This window comes from Saccoglossus kowalevskii, chromosome 7, assembly GCF_978046115.1.
Source record: "Saccoglossus kowalevskii chromosome 7, keSacKowa6.1, whole genome shotgun sequence".
Classification (NCBI taxonomy): domain Eukaryota; kingdom Metazoa; phylum Hemichordata; class Enteropneusta; family Harrimaniidae; genus Saccoglossus; species Saccoglossus kowalevskii.
The window spans coordinates 29,402,680-29,423,341 of NC_140647.1; positions in this window are offsets into that span (position 1 = coordinate 29,402,680).

Below are 20,662 nucleotides of genomic sequence, written 5' to 3' on the forward strand. Positions count from 1 at the left end.
TTGAATTGACCTATGACCTGTACATGCTCCCAGTAACACGACGCTACTTTAACGGCATTTTAAGAAATATTTATTCACGTTTTCGAAGTTTTAACTATGCGACCCGTCAATATAATATCCTGTGTACCGTTTCCGAACGAATCTACAAACTTTGCAATCGCTTTTAACAACTTTGTAAGCAGTTTGCCTTCGATTTTTCGGCTCGCAGTTGCGATAATCTGCTTATATATGGGGCATTTTCTAGACAATTACTCAATGTTTTCTGAATTTAACTGCGGGGTTGTCATTCCAATGACTTAGGTTAAATATAGAAGCAACTCCGCCAACGTTTCGAACGTTTTTACCAACTTTTCACGCTGTTTTCTAACAATTTTAAAGTCAGTCAGCTCATGTGATACTCTGCTAATATAGACTGCTTTTATCTGGCTTTTATTCATTTTTTGATTTTACAACTGCCGTTTTTTTATGTGCAAACAACTTAGGTCAAACATACAAATAAATCTACAAACTTTGCAATCACTTTACACAACTTTGAATTCACTTTGCGCAACTTTTCACGCCACGTTAACAGCTAAAAACGCACTGTGTGCCGTCAGCATCAACAAGTTGTTCTTTGAAAATAATAGGAAAATTGAAAAAACTTTTCATGAATTTGAAAAAATAAATAAATTTCCATGTCTTTCTACTATTAATAAATGACATCACAGTAAAAAAAGATGCAAGAACGTTGCCTCATATCTTTGACATGTGTGTGATGAACAAAAACAATTTCTCCAGCTAGGTCACTCAAGAAGTCTCCCATGCAACTACTAACCACGCCCGATTGAGCTTAACTTTAGATTTTGTTCGATTACTTACCCACACTACTGCTTAAGTAATTTGAAATTGGCCTGAATTGGCGGCTATTTTATGTTTGAAAGTGTTTTAAAATTGATAGCGTTTGCACAAGTAACTTCTTGAATTGACCTATGACCTGTACATGCTCCCAGTAACACGACGCTACTTTAACGGCATTTTAAGAAATATTTATTCACGTTTTCGAAGTTTTAACTATGCGACCCGTCAATATAATATCCTGTGTACCGTTTCCGAACGAATCTACAAACTTTGCAATCGCTTTTAACAACTTTGTAAGCAGTTTGCCTTCGATTTTTCGGCTCGCAGTTGCGATAATCTGCTTATATATGGGGCATTTTCTAGACAATTACTCAATGTTTTCTGAATTTAACTGCGGGGTTGTCATTCCAATGACTTAGGTTAAATATAGAAGCAACTCCGCCAACGTTTCGAACGTTTTTACCAACTTTTCACGCTGTTTTCTAACAATTTTAAAGTCAGTCAGCTCATGTGATACTCTGCTAATATAGACTGCTTTTATCTGGCTTTTATTCATTTTTTGATTTTACAACTGCCGTTTTTTTATGTGCAAACAACTTAGGTCAAACATACAAATAAATCTACAAACTTTGCAATCACTTTACACAACTTTGAATTCACTTTGCGCAACTTTTCACGCCACGTTAACAGCTAAAAACGCACTGTGTGCCGTCAGCATCAACAAGTTGTTCTTTGAAAATAATAGGAAAATTGAAAAAACTTTTCATGAATTTGAAAAAATAAATAAATTTCCATGTCTTTCTACTATTAATAAATGACATCACAGTCAAAAAAAGATGCAAGAACGTTGCCTCATATCTTTGACATGTGTGTGATGAACAAAAACAATTTCTCCAGCTAGGTCACTCAAGAAGTCTCCCATGCAACTACTAACCACGCCCGATTGAGCTTAACTTTAGATTTTGTTCGATTACTTACCCACACTACTGCTTAAGTAATTTGAAATTGGCCTGAATTGGCGGCTATTTTATGTTTGAAAGTGTTTTAAAATTGATAGCGTTTGCACAAGTAACTTCTTGAATTGACCTATGACCTGTACATGCTCCCAGTAACACGACGCTACTTTAACGGCATTTTAAGAAATATTTATTCACGTTTTCGAAGTTTTAACTATGCGACCCGTCAATATAATATCCTGTGTACCGTTTCCGAACGAATCTACAAACTTTGCAATCGCTTTTAACAACTTTGTAAGCAGTTTGCCTTCGATTTTTCGGCTCGCAGTTGCGATAATCTGCTTATATATGGGGCATTTTCTAGACAATTACTCAATGTTTTCTGAATTTAACTGCGGGGTTGTCATTCCAATGACTTAGGTTAAATATAGAAGCAACTCCGCCAACGTTTCGAACGTTTTTACCAACTTTTCACGCTGTTTTCTAACAATTTTAAAGTCAGTCAGCTCATGTGATACTCTGCTAATATAGACTGCTTTTATCTGGCTTTTATTCATTTTTTGATTTTACAACTGCCGTTTTTTATGTGCAAACAACTTAGGTCAAACATACAAATAAATCTACAAACTTTGCAATCACTTTACACAACTTTGAATTCACTTTGCGCAACTTTTCACGCCACGTTAACAGCTAAAAACGCACTGTGTGCCGTCAGCATCAACAAGTTGTTCTTTGAAAATAATAGGAAAATTGAAAAAACTTTTCATGAATTTGAAAAAATAAATAAATTTCCATGTCTTTCTACTATTAATAAATGACATCACAGTAAAAAAAGATGCAAGAACGTTGCCTCATATCTTTGACATGTGTGTGATGAACAAAAACAATTTCTCCAGCTAGGTCACTCAAGAAGTCTCCCATGCAACTACTAACCACGCCCGATTGAGCTTAACTTTAGATTTTGTTCGATTACTTACCCACACTACTGCTTAAGTAATTTGAAATTGGCCTGAATTGGCGGCAATTTTATGTTTGAAAGTGTTTTAAAATTGATAGCGTTTGCACAAGTAACTTCTTGAATTGACCTATGACCTGTACATGCTCCCAGTAACACGACGCTACTTTAACGGCATTTTAAGAAATATTTATTCACGTTTTCGAAGTTTTAACTATGCGACCCGTCAATATAATATCCTGTGTACCGTTTCCGAACGAATCTACAAACTTTGCAATCGCTTTTAACAACTTTGTAAGCAGTTTGCCTTCGATTTTTCGGCTCGCAGTTGCGATAATCTGCTTATATATGGGGCATTTTCTAGACAATTACTCAATGTTTTCTGAATTTAACTGCGGGGTTGTCATTCCAATGACTTAGGTTAAATATAGAAGCAACTCCGCCAACGTTTCGAACGTTTTTACCAACTTTTCACGCTGTTTTCTAACAATTTTAAAGTCAGTCAGCTCATGTGATACTCTGCTAATATAGACTGCTTTTATCTGGCTTTTATTCATTTTTTGATTTTACAACTGCCGTTTTTTTATGTGCAAACAACTTAGGTCAAACATACAAATAAATCTACAAACTTTGCAATCACTTTACACAACTTTGAATTCACTTTGCGCAACTTTTCACGCCACGTTAACAGCTAAAAACGCACTGTGTGCCGTCAGCATCAACAAGTTGTTCTTTGAAAATAATAGGAAAATTGAAAAAACTTTTCATGAATTTGAAAAAATAAATAAATTTCCATGTCTTTCTACTATTAATAAATGACATCACAGTAAAAAAAGATGCAAGAACGTTGCCTCATATCTTTGACATGTGTGTGATGAACAAAAACAATTTCTCCAGCTAGGTCACTCAAGAAGTCTCCCATGCAACTACTAACCACGCCCGATTGAGCTTAACTTTAGATTTTGTTCGATTACTTACCCACACTACTGCTTAAGTAATTTGAAATTGGCCTGAATTGGCGGCTATTTTATGTTTGAAAGTGTTTTAAAATTGATAGCGTTTGCACAAGTAACTTCTTGAATTGACCTATGACCTGTACATGCTCCCAGTAACACGACGCTACTTTAACGGCATTTTAAGAAATATTTATTCACGTTTTCGAAGTTTTAACTATGCGACCCGTCAATATAATATCCTGTGTACCGTTTCCGAACGAATCTACAAACTTTGCAATCGCTTTTAACAACTTTGTAAGCAGTTTGCCTTCGATTTTTCGGCTCGCAGTTGCGATAATCTGCTTATATATGGGGCATTTTCTAGACAATTACTCAATGTTTTCTGAATTTAACTGCGGGGTTGTCATTCCAATGACTTAGGTTAAATATAGAAGCAACTCCGCCAACGTTTCGAACGTTTTTACCAACTTTTCACGCTGTTTTCTAACAATTTTAAAGTCAGTCAGCTCATGTGATACTCTGCTAATATAGACTGCTTTTATCTGGCTTTTATTCATTTTTTGATTTTACAACTGCCATTTTTTTATGTGCAAACAACTTAGGTCAAACATACAAATAAATCTACAAACTTTGCAATCACTTTACACAACTTTGAATTCACTTTGCGCAACTTTTCACGCCACGTTAACAGCTAAAAACGCACTGTGTGCCGTCAGCATCAACAAGTTGTTCTTTGAAAATAATAGGAAAATTGAAAAAACTTTTCATGAATTTGAAAAAATAAATAAATTTCCATGTCTTTCTACTATTAATAAATGACATCACAGTCAAAAAAAGATGCAAGAACGTTGCCTCATATCTTTGACATGTGTGTGATGAACAAAAACAATTTCTCCAGCTAGGTCACTCAAGAAGTCTCCCATGCAACTACTAACCACGCCCGATTGAGCTTAACTTTAGATTTTGTTCGATTACTTACCCACACTACTGCTTAAGTAATTTGAAATTGGCCTGAATTGGCGGCTATTTTATGTTTGAAAGTGTTTTAAAATTGATAGCGTTTGCACAAGTAACTTCTTGAATTGACCTATGACCTGTACATGCTCCCAGTAACACGACGCTACTTTAACGGCATTTTAAGAAATATTTATTCACGTTTTCGAAGTTTTAACTATGCGACCCGTCAATATAATATCCTGTGTACCGTTTCCGAACGAATCTACAAACTTTGCAATCGCTTTTAACAACTTTGTAAGCAGTTTGCCTTCGATTTTTCGGCTCGCAGTTGCGATAATCTGCTTATATATGGGGCATTTTCTAGACAATTACTCAATGTTTTCTGAATTTAACTGCGGGGTTGTCATTCCAATGACTTAGGTTAAATATAGAAGCAACTCCGCCAACGTTTCGAACGTTTTTACCAACTTTTCACGCTGTTTTCTAACAATTTTAAAGTCAGTCAGCTCATGTGATACTCTGCTAATATAGACTGCTTTTATCTGGCTTTTATTCATTTTTTGATTTTACAACTGCCGTTTTTTATGTGCAAACAACTTAGGTCAAACATACAAATAAATCTACAAACTTTGCAATCACTTTACACAACTTTGAATTCACTTTGCGCAACTTTTTACGCCACGTTAACAGCTAAAAACGCACTGTGTGCCGTCAGCATCAACAAGTTGTTCTTTGAAAATAATAGGAAAATTGAAAAAACTTTTCATGAATTTGAAAAAATAAATAAATTTCCATGTCTTTCTACTATTAATAAATGACATCACAGTAAAAAAAGATGCAAGAACGTTGCCTCATATCTTTGACATGTGTGTGATGAACAAAAACAATTTCTCCAGCTAGGTCACTCAAGAAGTCTCCCATGCAACTACTAACCACGCCCGATTGAGCTTAACTTTAGATTTTGTTCGATTACTTACCCACACTACTGCTTAAGTAATTTGAAATTGGCCTGAATTGGCGGCTATTTTATGTTTGAAAGTGTTTTAAAATTGATAGCGTTTGCACAAGTAACTTCTTGAATTGACCTATGACCTGTACATGCTCCCAGTAACACGACGCTACTTTAACGGCATTTTAAGAAATATTTATTCACGTTTTCGAAGTTTTAACTATGCGACCCGTCAATATAATATCCTGTGTACCGTTTCCGAACGAATCTACAAACTTTGCAATCGCTTTTAACAACTTTGTAAGCAGTTTGCCTTCGATTTTTCGGCTCGCAGTTGCGATAATCTGCTTATATATGGGGCATTTTCTAGACAATTACTCAATGTTTTCTGAATTTAACTGCGGGGTTGTCATTCCAATGACTTAGGTTAAATATAGAAGCAACTCCGCCAACGTTTCGAACGTTTTTACCAACTTTTCACGCTGTTTTCTAACAATTTTAAAGTCAGTCAGCTCATGTGATACTCTGCTAATATAGACTGCTTTTATCTGGCTTTTATTCATTTTTTGATTTTACAACTGCCGTTTTTTTATGTGCAAACAACTTAGGTCAAACATACAAATAAATCTACAAACTTTGCAATCACTTTACACAACTTTGAATTCACTTTGCGCAACTTTTCACGCCACGTTAACAGCTAAAAACGCACTGTGTGCCGTCAGCATCAACAAGTTGTTCTTTGAAAATAATAGGAAAATTGAAAAAACTTTTCATGAATTTGAAAAAATAAATAAATTTCCATGTCTTTCTACTATTAATAAATGACATCACAGTAAAAAAAGATGCAAGAACGTTGCCTCATATCTTTGACATGTGTGTGATGAACAAAAACAATTTCTCCAGCTAGGTCACTCAAGAAGTCTCCCATGCAACTACTAACCACGCCCGATTGAGCTTAACTTTAGATTTTGTTCGATTACTTACCCACACTACTGCTTAAGTAATTTGAAATTGGCCTGAATTGGCGGCTATTTTATGTTTGAAAGTGTTTTAAAATTGATAGCGTTTGCACAAGTAACTTCTTGAATTGACCTATGACCTGTACATGCTCCCAGTAACACGACGCTACTTTAACGGCATTTTAAGAAATATTTATTCACGTTTTCGAAGTTTTAACTATGCGACCCGTCAATATAATATCCTGTGTACCGTTTCCGAACGAATCTACAAACTTTGCAATCGCTTTTAACAACTTTGTAAGCAGTTTGCCTTCGATTTTTCGGCTCGCAGTTGCGATAATCTGCTTATATATGGGGCATTTTCTAGACAATTACTCAATGTTTTCTGAATTTAACTGCGGGGTTGTCATTCCAATGACTTAGGTTAAATATAGAAGCAACTCCGCCAACGTTTCGAACGTTTTTACCAACTTTTCACGCTGTTTTCTAACAATTTTAAAGTCAGTCAGCTCATGTGATACTCTGCTAATATAGACTGCTTTTATCTGGCTTTTATTCATTTTTTGATTTTACAACTGCCGTTTTTTTATGTGCAAACAACTTAGGTCAAACATACAAATAAATCTACAAACTTTGCAATCACTTTACACAACTTTGAATTCACTTTGCGCAACTTTTCACGCCACGTTAACAGCTAAAAACGCACTGTGTGCCGTCAGCATCAACAAGTTGTTCTTTGAAAATAATAGGAAAATTGAAAAAACTTTTCATGAATTTGAAAAAATAAATAAATTTCTATGTCTTTCTACTATTAATAAATGACATCACAGTCAAAAAAAGATGCAAGAACGTTGCCTCATATCTTTGACATGTGTGTGATGAACAAAAACAATTTCTCCAGCTAGGTCACTCAAGAAGTCTCCCATGCAACTACTAACCACGCCCGATTGAGCTTAACTTTAGATTTTGTTCGATTACTTACCCACACTACTGCTTAAGTAATTTGAAATTGGCCTGAATTGGCGGCTATTTTATGTTTGAAAGTGTTTTAAAATTGATAGCGTTTGCACAAGTAACTTCTTGAATTGACCTATGACCTGTACATGCTCCCAGTAACACGACGCTACTTTAACGGCATTTTAAGAAATATTTATTCACGTTTTCGAAGTTTTAACTATGCGACCCGTCAATATAATATCCTGTGTACCGTTTCCGAACGAATCTACAAACTTTGCAATCGCTTTTAACAACTTTGTAAGCAGTTTGCCTTCGATTTTTCGGCTCGCAGTTGCGATAATCTGCTTATATATGGGGCATTTTCTAGACAATTACTCAATGTTTTCTGAATTTAACTGCGGGGTTGTCATTCCAATGACTTAGGTTAAATATAGAAGCAACTCCGCCAACGTTTCGAACGTTTTTACCAACTTTTCACGCTGTTTTCTAACAATTTTAAAGTCAGTCAGCTCATGTGATACTCTGCTAATATAGACTGCTTTTATCTGGCTTTTATTCATTTTTTGATTTTACAACTGCCGTTTTTTATGTGCAAACAACTTAGGTCAAACATACAAATAAATCTACAAACTTTGCAATCACTTTACACAACTTTGAATTCACTTTGCGCAACTTTTCACGCCACGTTAACAGCTAAAAACGCACTGTGTGCCGTCAGCATCAACAAGTTGTTCTTTGAAAATAATAGGAAAATTGAAAAAACTTTTCATGAATTTGAAAAAATAAATAAATTTCCATGTCTTTCTACTATTAATAAATGACATCACAGTAAAAAAAGATGCAAGAACGTTGCCTCATATCTTTGACATGTGTGTGATGAACAAAAACAATTTCTCCAGCTAGGTCACTCAAGAAGTCTCCCATGCAACTACTAACCACGCCCGATTGAGCTTAACTTTAGATTTTGTTCGATTACTTACCCACACTACTGCTTAAGTAATTTGAAATTGGCCTGAATTGGCGGCTATTTTATGTTTGAAAGTGTTTTAAAATTGATAGCGTTTGCACAAGTAACTTCTTGAATTGACCTATGACCTGTACATGCTCCCAGTAACACGACGCTACTTTAACGGCATTTTAAGAAATATTTATTCACGTTTTCGAAGTTTTAACTATGCGACCCGTCAATATAATATCCTGTGTACCGTTTCCGAACGAATCTACAAACTTTGCAATCGCTTTTAACAACTTTGTAAGCAGTTTGCCTTCGATTTTTCGGCTCGCAGTTGCGATAATCTGCTTATATATGGGGCATTTTCTAGACAATTACTCAATGTTTTCTGAATTTAACTGCGGGGTTGTCATTCCAATGACTTAGGTTAAATATAGAAGCAACTCCGCCAACGTTTCGAACGTTTTTACCAACTTTTCACGCTGTTTTCTAACAATTTTAAAGTCAGTCAGCTCATGTGATACTCTGCTAATATAGACTGCTTTTATCTGGCTTTTATTCATTTTTTGATTTTACAACTGCCGTTTTTTATGTGCAAACAACTTAGGTCAAACATACAAATAAATCTACAAACTTTGCAATCACTTTACACAACTTTGAATTCACTTTGCGCAACTTTTCACGCCACGTTAACAGCTAAAAACGCACTGTGTGCCGTCAGCATCAACAAGTTGTTCTTTGAAAATAATAGGAAAATTGAAAAAACTTTTCATGAATTTGAAAAAATAAATAAATTTCCATGTCTTTCTACTATTAATAAATGACATCACAGTAAAAAAAGATGCAAGAACGTTGCCTCATATCTTTGACATGTGTGTGATGAACAAAAACAATTTCTCCAGCTAGGTCACTCAAGAAGTCTCCCATGCAACTACTAACCACGCCCGATTGAGCTTAACTTTAGATTTTGTTCGATTACTTACCCACACTACTGCTTAAGTAATTTGAAATTGGCCTGAATTGGCGGCTATTTTATGTTTGAAAGTGTTTTAAAATTGATAGCGTTTGCACAAGTAACTTCTTGAATTGACCTATGACCTGTACATGCTCCCAGTAACACGACGCTACTTTAACGGCATTTTAAGAAATATTTATTCACGTTTTCGAAGTTTTAACTATGCGACCCGTCAATATAATATCCTGTGTACCGTTTCCGAACGAATCTACAAACTTTGCAATCGCTTTTAACAACTTTGTAAGCAGTTTGCCTTCGATTTTTCGGCTCGCAGTTGCGATAATCTGCTTATATATGGGGCATTTTCTAGACAATTACTCAATGTTTTCTGAATTTAACTGCGGGGTTGTCATTCCAATGACTTAGGTTAAATATAGAAGCAACTCCGCCAACGTTTCGAACGTTTTTACCAACTTTTCACGCTGTTTTCTAACAATTTTAAAGTCAGTCAGCTCATGTGATACTCTGCTAATATAGACTGCTTTTATCTGGCTTTTATTCATTTTTTGATTTTACAACTGCCGTTTTTTTATGTGCAAACAACTTAGGTCAAACATACAAATAAATCTACAAACTTTGCAATCACTTTACACAACTTTGAATTCACTTTGCGCAACTTTTCACGCCACGTTAACAGCTAAAAACGCACTGTGTGCCGTCAGCATCAACAAGTTGTTCTTTGAAAATAATAGGAAAATTGAAAAAACTTTTCATGAATTTGAAAAAATAAATAAATTTCCATGTCTTTCTACTATTAATAAATGACATCACAGTCAAAAAAAGATGCAAGAACGTTGCCTCATATCTTTGACATGTGTGTGATGAACAAAAACAATTTCTCCAGCTAGGTCACTCAAGAAGTCTCCCATGCAACTACTAACCACGCCCGATTGAGCTTAACTTTAGATTTTGTTCGATTACTTACCCACACTACTGCTTAAGTAATTTGAAATTGGCCTGAATTGGAGGCTATTTTATGTTTGAAAGTGTTTTAAAATTGATAGCGTTTGCACAAGTAACTTCTTGAATTGACCTATGACCTGTACATGCTCCCAGTAACACGACGCTACTTTAACGGCATTTTAAGAAATATTTATTCACGTTTTCGAAGTTTTAACTATGCGACCCGTCAATATAATATCCTGTGTACCGTTTCCGAACGAATCTACAAACTTTGCAATCGCTTTTAACAACTTTGTAAGCAGTTTGCCTTCGATTTTTCGGCTCGCAGTTGCGATAATCTGCTTATATATGGGGCATTTTCTAGACAATTACTCAATGTTTTCTGAATTTAACTGCGGGGTTGTCATTCCAATGACTTAGGTTAAATATAGAAGCAACTCCGCCAACGTTTCGAACGTTTTTACCAACTTTTCACGCTGTTTTCTAACAATTTTAAAGTCAGTCAGCTCATGTGATACTCTGCTAATATAGACTGCTTTTATCTGGCTTTTATTCATTTTTTGATTTTACAACTGCCGTTTTTTATGTGCAAACAACTTAGGTCAAACATACAAATAAATCTACAAACTTTGCAATCACTTTACACAACTTTGAATTCACTTTGCGCAACTTTTCACGCCACGTTAACAGCTAAAAACGCACTGTGTGCCGTCAGCATCAACAAGTTGTTCTTTGAAAATAATAGGAAAATTGAAAAAACTTTTCATGAATTTGAAAAAATAAATAAATTTCCATGTCTTTCTACTATTAATAAATGACATCACAGTAAAAAAAGATGCAAGAACGTTGCCTCATATCTTTGACATGTGTGTGATGAACAAAAACAATTTCTCCAGCTAGGTCACTCAAGAAGTCTCCCATGCAACTACTAACCACGCCCGATTGAGCTTAACTTTAGATTTTGTTCGATTACTTACCCACACTACTGCTTAAGTAATTTGAAATTGGCCTGAATTGGCGGCTATTTTATGTTTGAAAGTGTTTTAAAATTGATAGCGTTTGCACAAGTAACTTCTTGAATTGACCTATGACCTGTACATGCTCCCAGTAACACGACGCTACTTTAACGGCATTTTAAGAAATATTTATTCACGTTTTCGAAGTTTTAACTATGCGACCCGTCAATATAATATCCTGTGTACCGTTTCCGAACGAATCTACAAACTTTGCAATCGCTTTTAACAACTTTGTAAGCAGTTTGCCTTCGATTTTTCGGCTCGCAGTTGCGATAATCTGCTTATATATGGGGCATTTTCTAGACAATTACTCAATGTTTTCTGAATTTAACTGCGGGGTTGTCATTCCAATGACTTAGGTTAAATATAGAAGCAACTCCGCCAACGTTTCGAACGTTTTTACCAACTTTTCACGCTGTTTTCTAACAATTTTAAAGTCAGTCAGCTCATGTGATACTCTGCTAATATAGACTGCTTTTATCTGGCTTTTATTCATTTTTTGATTTTACAACTGCCGTTTTTTATGTGCAAACAACTTAGGTCAAACATACAAATAAATCTACAAACTTTGCAATCACTTTACACAACTTTGAATTCACTTTGCGCAACTTTTCACGCCACGTTAACAGCTAAAAACGCACTGTGTGCCGTCAGCATCAACAAGTTGTTCTTTGAAAATAATAGGAAAATTGAAAAAACTTTTCATGAATTTGAAAAAATAAATAAATTTCCATGTCTTTCTACTATTAATAAATGACATCACAGTAAAAAAAGATGCAAGAACGTTGCCTCATATCTTTGACATGTGTGTGATGAACAAAAACAATTTCTCCAGCTAGGTCACTCAAGAAGTCTCCCATGCAACTACTAACCACGCCCGATTGAGCTTAACTTTAGATTTTGTTCGATTACTTACCCACACTACTGCTTAAGTAATTTGAAATTGGCCTGAATTGGCGGCTATTTTATGTTTGAATGTGTTTTAAAATTGATAGCGTTTGCACAAGTAACTTCTTGAATTGACCTATGACCTGTACATGCTCCCAGTAACACGACGCTACTTTAACGGCATTTTAAGAAATATTTATTCACGTTTTCGAAGTTTTAACTATGCGACCCGTCAATATAATATCCTGTGTACCGTTTCCGAACGAATCTACAAACTTTGCAATCGCTTTTAACAACTTTGTAAGCAGTTTGCCTTCGATTTTTCGGCTCGCAGTTGCGATAATCTGCTTATATATGGGGCATTTTCTAGACAATTACTCAATGTTTTCTGAATTTAACTGCGGGGTTGTCATTCCAATGACTTAGGTTAAATATAGAAGCAACTCCGCCAACGTTTCGAACGTTTTTACCAACTTTTCACGCTGTTTTCTAACAATTTTAAAGTCAGTCAGCTCATGTGATACTCTGCTAATATAGACTGCTTTTATCTGGCTTTTATTCATTTTTTGATTTTACAACTGCCGTTTTTTTATGTGCAAACAACTTAGGTCAAACATACAAATAAATCTACAAACTTTGCAATCACTTTACACAACTTTGAATTCACTTTGCGCAACTTTTCACGCCACGTTAACAGCTAAAAACGCACTGTGTGCCGTCAGCATCAACAAGTTGTTCTTTGAAAATAATAGGAAAATTGAAAAAACTTTTCATGAATTTGAAAAAATAAATAAATTTCCATGTCTTTCTACTATTAATAAATGACATCACAGTCAAAAAAAGATGCAAGAACGTTGCCTCATATCTTTGACATGTGTGTGATGAACAAAAACAATTTCTCCAGCTAGGTCACTCAAGAAGTCTCCCATGCAACTACTAACCACGCCCGATTGAGCTTAACTTTAGATTTTGTTCGATTACTTACCCACACTACTGCTTAAGTAATTTGAAATTGGCCTGAATTGGCGGCTATTTTATGTTTGAAAGTGTTTTAAAATTGATAGCGTTTGCACAAGTAACTTCTTGAATTGACCTATGACCTGTACATGCTCCCAGTAACACGACGCTACTTTAACGGCATTTTAAGAAATATTTATTCACGTTTTCGAAGTTTTAACTATGCGACCCGTCAATATAATATCCTGTGTACCGTTTCCGAACGAATCTACAAACTTTGCAATCGCTTTTAACAACTTTGTAAGCAGTTTGCCTTCGATTTTTCGGCTCGCAGTTGCGATAATCTGCTTATATATGGGGCATTTTCTAGACAATTACTCAATGTTTTCTGAATTTAACTGCGGGGTTGTCATTCCAATGACTTAGGTTAAATATAGAAGCAACTCCGCCAACGTTTCGAACGTTTTTACCAACTTTTCACGCTGTTTTCTAACAATTTTAAAGTCAGTCAGCTCATGTGATACTCTGCTAATATAGACTGCTTTTATCTGGCTTTTATTCATTTTTTGATTTTACAACTGCCGTTTTTTATGTGCAAACAACTTAGGTCAAACATACAAATAAATCTACAAACTTTGCAATCACTTTACACAACTTTGAATTCACTTTGCGCAACTTTTCACGCCACGTTAACAGCTAAAAACGCACTGTGTGCCGTCAGCATCAACAAGTTGTTCTTTGAAAATAATAGGAAAATTGAAAAAACTTTTCATGAATTTGAAAAAATAAATAAATTTCCATGTCTTTCTACTATTAATAAATGACATCACAGTAAAAAAAGATGCAAGAACGTTGCCTCATATCTTTGACATGTGTGTGATGAACAAAAACAATTTCTCCAGCTAGGTCACTCAAGAAGTCTCCCATGCAACTACTAACCACGCCCGATTGAGCTTAACTTTAGATTTTGTTCGATTACTTACCCACACTACTGCTTAAGTAATTTGAAATTGGCCTGAATTGGCGGCTATTTTATGTTTGAAAGTGTTTTAAAATTGATAGCGTTTGCACAAGTAACTTCTTGAATTGACCTATGACCTGTACATGCTCCCAGTAACACGACGCTACTTTAACGGCATTTTAAGAAATATTTATTCACGTTTTCGAAGTTTTAACTATGCGACCCGTCAATATAATATCCTGTGTACCGTTTCCGAACGAATCTACAAACTTTGCAATCGCTTTTACCAACTTTGTAAGCAGTTTGCCTTCGATTTTTCGGCTCGCAGTTGCGATAATCTGCTTATATATGGGGCATTTTCTAGACAATTACTCAATGTTTTCTGAATTTAACTGCGGGGTTGTCATTCCAATGACTTAGGTTAAATATAGAAGCAACTCCGCCAACGTTTCGAACGTTTTTACCAACTTTTCACGCTGTTTTCTAACAATTTTAAAGTCAGTCAGCTCATGTGATACTCTGCTAATATAGACTGCTTTTATCTGGCTTTTATTCATTTTTTGATTTTACAACTGCCGTTTTTTATGTGCAAACAACTTAGGTCAAACATACAAATAAATCTACAAACTTTGCAATCACTTTACACAACTTTGAATTCACTTTGCGCAACTTTTCACGCCACGTTAACAGCTAAAAACGCACTGTGTGCCGTCAGCATCAACAAGTTGTTCTTTGAAAATAATAGGAAAATTGAAAAAACTTTTCATGAATTTGAAAAAATAAATAAATTTCCATGTCTTTCTACTATTAATAAATGACATCACAGTAAAAAAAGATGCAAGAACGTTGCCTCATATCTTTGACATGTGTGTGATGAACAAAAACAATTTCTCCAGCTAGGTCACTCAAGAAGTCTCCCATGCAACTACTAACCACGCCCGATTGAGCTTAACTTTAGATTTTGTTCGATTACTTACCCACACTACTGCTTAAGTAATTTGAAATTGGCCTGAATTGGCGGCTATTTTATGTTTGAATGTGTTTTAAAATTGATAGCGTTTGCACAAGTAACTTCTTGAATTGACCTATGACCTGTACATGCTCCCAGTAACACGACGCTACTTTAACGGCATTTTAAGAAATATTTATTCACGTTTTCGAAGTTTTAACTATGCGACCCGTCAATATAATATCCTGTGTACCGTTTCCGAACGAATCTACAAACTTTGCAATCGCTTTTAACAACTTTGTAAGCAGTTTGCCTTCGATTTTTCGGCTCGCAGTTGCGATAATCTGCTTATATATGGGGCATTTTCTAGACAATTACTCAATGTTTTCTGAATTTAACTGCGGGGTTGTCATTCCAATGACTTAGGTTAAATATAGAAGCAACTCCGCCAACGTTTCGAACGTTTTTACCAACTTTTCACGCTGTTTTCTAACAATTTTAAAGTCAGTCAGCTCATGTGATACTCTGCTAATATAGACTGCTTTTATCTGGCTTTTATTCATTTTTTGATTTTACAACTGCCGTTTTTTTATGTGCAAACAACTTAGGTCAAATATACAAATAAATCTACAAACTTTGCAATCACTTTACACAACTTTGAATTCACTTTGCGCAACTTTTCACGCCACGTTAACAGCTAAAAACGCACTGTGTGCCGTCAGCATCAACAAGTTGTTCTTTGAAAATAATAGGAAAATTGAAAAAACTTTTCATGAATTTGAAAAAAATAAATAAATTTCCATGTCTTTCTACTATTAATAAATGACATCACAGTAAAAAAAGATGCAAGAACGTTGCCTCATATCTTTGACATGTGTGTGATGAACAAAAACAATTTCTCCAGCTAGGTCACTCAAGAAGTCTCCCATGCAACTACTAACCACGCCCGATTGAGCTTAACTTTAGATTTTGTTCGATTACTTACCCACACTACTGCTTAAGTAATTTGAAATTGGCCTGAATTGGCGGCTATTTTATGTTTGAATGTGTTTTAAAATTGATAGCGTTTGCACAAGTAACTTCTTGAATTGACCTATGACCTGTACATGCTCCCAGTAACACGACGCTACTTTAACGGCATTTTAAGAAATATTTATTCACGTTTTCGAAGTTTTAACTATGCGACCCGTCAATATAATATCCTGTGTACCGTTTCCGAACGAATCTACAAACTTTGCAATCGCTTTTAACAACTTTGTAAGCAGTTTGCCTTCGATTTTTCGGCTCGCAGTTGCGATAATCTGCTTATATATGGGGCATTTTCTAGACAATTACTCAATGTTTTCTGAATTTAACTGCGGGGTTGTCATTCCAATGACTTAGGTTAAATATAGAAGCAACTCCGCCAACGTTTCGAACGTTTTTACCAACTTTTCACGCTGTTTTCTAACAATTTTAAAGTCAGTCAGCTCATGTGATACTCTGCTAATATAGACTGCTTTTATCTGGCTTTTATTCATTTTTTGATTTTACAACTGCCGTTTTTTTATGTGCAAACAACTTAGGTCAAATATACAAATAAATCTACAAACTTTGCAATCACTTTACACAACTTTGAATTCACTTTGCGCAACTTTTCACGCCACGTTAACAGCTAAAAACGCACTGTGTGCCGTCAGCATCAACAAGTTGTTCTTTGAAAATAATAGGAAAATTGAAAAAACTTTTCATGAATTTGAAAAAATAAATAAATTTCCATGTCTTTCTACTATTAATAAATGACATCACAGTAAAAAAAGATGCAAGAACGTTGCCTCATATCTTTGACATGTGTGTGATGAACAAAAACAATTTCTCCAGCTAGGTCACTCAAGAAGTCTCCCATGCAACTACTAACCACGCCCGATTGAGCTTAACTTTAGATTTTGTTCGATTACTTACCCACACTACTGCTTAAGTAATTTGAAATTAGCCTGAATTGGCGGCTATTTTATGTTTGAAAGTGTTTTAAAATTGATAGCGTTTGCACAAGTAACTTCTTGAATTGACCTATGACCTGTACATGCTCCCAGTAACACGACGCTACTTTAACGGCATTTTAAGAAATATTTATTCACGTTTTCGAAGTTTTAACTATGCGACCCGTCAATATAATATCTTGTGTACCGTTTCCGAACGAATCTACAAACTTTGCAATCGCTTTTAACAACTTTGTAAGCAGTTTGCCTTCGATTTTTCGGCTCGCAGTTGCGATAATCTGCTTATATATGGGGCATTTTCTAGACAATTACTCAATGTTTTCTGAATTTAACTGCGGGGTTGTCATTCCAATGACTTAGGTTAAATATAGAAGCAACTCCGCCAACGTTTCGAACGTTTTTACCAACTTTTCACGCTGTTTTCTAACAATTTTAAAGTCAGTCAGCTCATGTGATACTCTGCTAATATAGACTGCTTTTATCTGGCTTTTATTCATTTTTTGATTTTACAACTGCCGTTTTTTTATGTGCAAACAACTTAGGTCAAACATACAAATAAATCTACAAACTTTGCAATCACTTTACACAACTTTGAATTCACTTTGCGCAACTTTTCACGCCACGTTAACAGCTAAAAACGCACTGTGTGCCGTCAGCATCAACAAGTTGTTCTTTGAAAATAATAGGAAAATTGAAAAAACTTTTCATGAATTTGAAAAAATAAATAAATTTCCATGTCTTTCTACTATTAATAAATGACATCACAGTAAAAAAAGATGCAAGAACGTTGCCTCATATCTTTGACATGTGTGTGATGAACAAAAACAATTTCTCCAGCTAGGTCACTCAAGAAGTCTCCCATGCAACTACTAACCACGCCCGATTGAGCTTAACTTTAGATTTTGTTCGATTACTTACCCACACTACTGCTTAAGTAATTTGAAATTGGCCTGAATTGGCGGCTATTTTATGTTTGAATGTGTTTTAAAATTGATAGCGTTTGCACAAGTAACTTCTTGAATTGACCTATGACCTGTACATGCTCCCAGTAACACGACGCTACTTTAACGGCATTTTAAGAAATATTTATTCACGTTTTCGAAGTTTTAACTATGCGACCCGTCAATATAATATCCTGTGTACCGTTTCCGAACGAATCTACAAACTTTGCAATCGCTTTTAACAACTTTGTAAGCAGTTTGCCTTCGATTTTTCGGCTCGCAGTTGCGATAATCTGCTTATATATGGGGCATTTTCTAGACAATTACTCAATGTTTTCTGAATTTAACTGCGGGGTTGTCATTCCAATGACTTAGGTTAAATATAGAAGCAACTCCGCCAACGTTTCGAACGTTTTTACCAACTTTTCACGCTGTTTTCTAACAATTTTAAAGTCAGTCAGCTCATGTGATACTCTGCTAATATAGACTGCTTTTATCTGGCTTTTATTCATTTTTTGATTTTACAACTGCCGTTTTTTTATGTGCAAACAACTTAGGTCAAATATACAAATAAATCTACAAACTTTGCAATCACTTTACACAACTTTGAATTCACTTTGCGCAACTTTTCACGCCACGTTAACAGCTAAAAACGCACTGTGTGCCGTCAGCATCAACAAGTTGTTCTTTGAAAATAATAGGAAAATTGAAAAAACTTTTCATGAATTTGAAAAAATAAATAAATTTCCATGTCTTTCTACTATTAATAAATGACATCACAGTAAAAAAAGATGCAAGAACGTTGCCTCATATCTTTGACATGTGTGTGATGAACAAAAACAATTTCTCCAGCTAGGTCACTCAAGAAGTCTCCCATGCAACTACTAATCACGCCCGATTGAGCTTAACTTTAGATTTTGTTCGATTACTTACCCACACTACTGCTTAAGTAATTTGAAATTGGCCTGAATTGGCGGCTATTTTATGTTTGAATGTGTTTTAAAATTGATAGCGTTTGCACAAGTAACTTCTTGAATTGACCTATGACCTGTACATGCTCCCAGTAACACGACGCTACTTTAACGGCATTTTAAGAAATATTTATTCACGTTTTCGAAGTTTTAACTATGCGACCCGTCAATATAATATCCTGTGTACCGTTTCCGAACGAATCTACAAACTTTGCAATCGCTTTTAACAACTTTGTAAGCAGTTTGCCTTCGATTTTTCGGCTCGCAGTTGCGATAATCTGCTTATATATGGGGCATTTTCTAGACAATTACTCAATGTTTTCTGAATTTAACTGCGGGGTTGTCATTCCAATGACTTAGGTTAAATATAGAAGCAACTCCGCCAACGTTTCGAACGTTTTTACCAACTTTTCACGCTGTTTTCTAACAATTTTAAAGTCAGTCAGCTCATGTGATACTCTGCTAATATAGACTGCTTTTATCTGGCTTTTATTCATTTTTTGATTTTACAACTGCCGTTTTTTTATGTGCAAACAACTTAGGTCAAATATACAAATAAATCTACAAACTTTGCAATCACTTTACACAACTTTGAATTCACTTTGCGCAACTTTTCACGCCACGTTAACAGCTAAAAACGCACTGTGTGCCGTCAGCATCAACAAGTTGTTCTTTGAAAATAATAGGAAAATTGAAAAAACTTTTCATGAATTTGAAAAAATAAATAAATTTCCATGTCTTTCTACTATTAATAAATGACATCACAGTAAAAAAAGATGCAAGAACGTTGCCTCATATCTTTGACATGTGTGTGATGAACAAAAACAATTTCTCCAGATAGGTCACTCAAGAAGTCTCCCATGCAACTACTAACCACGCCCGATTGAGCTTAACTTTAGATTTTGTTCGATTACTTACCCACACTACTGCTTAAGTAATTTGAAATTAGCCTGAATTGGCGGCTATTTTATGTTTGAAAGTGTTTTAAAATTGATAGCGTTTGCACAAGTAACTTCTTGAATTGACCTATGACCTGTACATGCTCCCAGTAACACGACGCTACTTTAACGGCATTTTAAGAAATATTTATTCACGTTTTCGAAGTTTTAACTATGCGACCCGTCAATATAATATCTTGTGTACCGTTTCCGAACGAATCTACAAACTTTGCAATCGCTTTTAACAACTTTGTAAGCAGTTTGCCTTCGATTTTTCGGCTCGCAGTTGCGATAATCTGCTTATATATGGGGCATTTTCTAGACAATTACTCAATGTTTTCTGAATTTAACTGCGGGGTTGTCATTCCAATGACTTAGGTTAAATATAGAAGCAACTCCGCCAACGTTTCGAACGTTTTTACCAACTTTTCACGCTGTTTTCTAACAATTTTAAAGTCAGTCAGCTCATGTGATACTCTGCTAATATAGACTGCTTTTATCTGGCTTTTATTCATTTTTTGATTTTACAACTGCCGTTTTTTTATGTGCAAACAACTTAGGTCAAATATACAAATAAATCTACAAACTTTGCAATCACTTTACACAACTTTGAATTCACTTTGCGCAACTTTTCACGCCACGTTAACAGCTAAAAACGCACTGTGT